The following is a 2,842-nucleotide window of genomic DNA, read 5'->3' on the forward strand; positions in this document are numbered from 1 at the left end:
GATAAATATGCTATATCCGAAATTGCGTCTGAATATAAAAAATCTGTGGACGTCATCCAGGATATAGGTTTTAAGGGTAAGTAAAATACTTTATATGTAGGTGGCATTTGTACTTCTCTTATTATTAGGAATTAGTGTGTTGGGGGCTCAGACTAATAGATAAGGGGATCGGACTCTCATTCTTCTCCTCTTTATAATCTTAGAGATCCAGCTTCTTCACATCATTGGACTCCATTTCCAGCGACTCAAAGAAAAGCTCAAGGTTATCGTCCAGGACTCAAACCAACGTAAGTGGAATCTTCTTCTGTCTACCATTGTACTTATCTTCTCCGTGTCTGGTAGGTTGTCAGAGAGGATGTTTTCAGCTTGTTTACCTTTCCCTACAGCCTAGTGACAGGAGGGAGCGATTGTAATAAAATGTTCTATACTGGGAATTGCTATGCGTGCAGTTGTCTTTTGTATTATTGCAGTGTTATAGATAGAGCCCTCATATACAGGGGATTTCTGTTCTCTATTGTTTTCTATTAGTAATTCTGCATTTCTTCATTTCTCACTTTTAGGAAGGTGCCCAAATAAACAAGGTGAGTTCTTCTAGATAGAACACCTGCTATAATATGACATATAAATGTATTACACACACACAGGCCTCTTGTAGTAATAGTAATGTAGACCCAAACTAGAGATCCCCACAGCCACCAGTCAGATCACTGCTGTTATCTCCTACCCTGTACTCGACATATGGAAGCAGGCGTCTGATTGGCTGCCAGGAATGTTTGCACTAGGAGCTGCTGCGTTCTATAGAGGCCCGGACCGTTCTGGGGCAGATCAGAGATTTCTGTCAATGGAAATCTAGAAAACAAAGTGACGAACACAGAGACACTGACATCATGTAATAATAAGGAGACCCAGAGATTAGAGGTTTCTGAGTCTGACAATGAGAACGGTCAGTAATGTCTTCTTTCTTCTCCATTCCTCAGGTGCAGACAGCTGTGGTAAGTACATTTTATACCAGATTCAGCTTCTTGTCATTATTATTTTCTATAAGATTGGAAGGTTATAACACAAGTGCATTTCCCCAGGATTAATGGTGCAAACCTACACCAACTGTCAGACCTGCGCCGAGGAGAAGGTTGTCTGTGCCGGGGGGCCTCCAAAAAATCAAGGTACAGTATAATATTTCTATCATAGGCCAGAGGAACTATAATTACACTATAATAATGCATGCCAATGGACCTTTCCCACTAGTGTGTGTAAACTATGTGTAAACTGTGGGTACTGTGCCTATTATCCAGAGGTGAGCAGCACTACATAGGCACTTTACACAGCACTCGCTGACTATTATATGATGTCTCCTCTTTTCACAGACTACTTGGAGAGATGCAGCTGCCTATGCACCTCCAACAGATGTTTCGGTAAAGTAGAAGTTTCTATTCTTACATCTACATTCATATAGTACATTAGTAAATATATAGGACCCCAAATCCTCACCGTACACTAAATATACCAGTCACTGGTATACACCAGACTTCCCAAAGCAGGAGGATATTTAAATTAATATGATTCAGTCCATAAGCATGCTAGAAGTGTGATTGCCTGTACAGTATACTGTCCATGTGCAGGTGACAGAGGGTTGATAGATACCAGCACATGATTATCATATTTATTCTAATATTATAAGTGTCTTTAATGCTTGGCTCACATTTCATTTCTTTCTTCTTTTCTCAGATCTGAAAACTGGACGGTCCTGCTCTCCATGTAAAGATCACAAGTCTCACCTGGCAGAGACTGTAAACTGTGGAGGTGAGGAGATAGCAGAATATAACCAGTTACTATCAGTCTCCTCTATGATGCCCATATTTCCTATTAGGTCTTATAGAAGGAGACGTGTTATTGAGACAACCCCTAAATGTAGGACAGAATATCTACACAATTACTTCTATAATATCTTCTTTCATTTTCCTGTTTTTCTAGAGATAAATATAAAAATCCCAGAATATGAAGAACTAATTCTGGACTGTACTTTTGAATGGTACACGAGGCTGGAGGACTCCTATAACAACGTGTTCACCCTGGTAAGTACAATGCAGATTTCCAGGAAAATAGGGGTAAAATTGGGAGATTGTTCAGTTTGAGTTATACGACCATAATGTTAAGGCAGTGCTTCCCAAACTTATTCCTTTCATTACTCAAAAACCACTTAGCAGAAAGTCCTTTTACCCAATATCATCACCAGGCTGCTCAATATGGTCTAAAATCAGACTTTCTGTCATGTCAGCAAATTTTCATCAGTCATTTTCTAAATTTTTGTCTTAATGATATGACTATGATAAATTACAAATATTATATCATAAATAGTTGTGATATCTGGGGCTCTAATAATTCTCCATATTTTTTCTATAGCCTCATGAACACAATCCCAAAATCACCCGGGAGCCCTATCTAGTGATCAAGGGCGTACAGAAGGAGCACTCTGGACGGTACACGTGTACCACCATCCTGGACTCTGAGGTGCCAGTGAGTAAGATCACCTATAACGTGGCAGGTAAGGACATATTATTACTGGCACTATACTGAGTGGTAATATTAGTATACACGGGATTCATATCTACTTGTGGGTGATAATTAGTGAGAAATGATCTAGTTCTGAAAATCTGAATTGTCACCTATAATGTGGGGTTATTTTACATTAGTATTTGTAAGGAAAAAACCTATAATGGAAAGATTTTAGCCATTTCTGTATTTTGGAGCCACTTTTGGTTTTGACAGTGCTTCTGAGCCTCCATGATGCAGACGATTCTGATATTCTGACATATATTTCATGTTATTTCATGTATAAGATGCA

The 2,842-nt window shown here is 39.0% G+C and overlaps 1 long non-coding RNA gene across 1 annotated transcript; it reads left to right on the forward strand.

The window, feature by feature from the left end:
* Positions 1 to 1,142: 1,142 nt before the first annotated feature.
* Positions 1,143 to 2,033, forward strand: LOC120991773. The gene is made up of 4 exons (XR_005776804.1): positions 1,143 to 1,163; positions 1,365 to 1,412; positions 1,726 to 1,800; positions 1,972 to 2,033. It is a non-coding gene; the product is annotated as an uncharacterized LOC120991773 (long non-coding RNA).
* The last annotated feature ends 809 nt before the right edge of the window (positions 2,034 to 2,842 follow it).

This window comes from Bufo bufo, chromosome 2 (genome assembly GCF_905171765.1).
Source record: "Bufo bufo chromosome 2, aBufBuf1.1, whole genome shotgun sequence".
Lineage (NCBI taxonomy): Eukaryota > Metazoa > Chordata > Amphibia > Anura > Bufonidae > Bufo > Bufo bufo.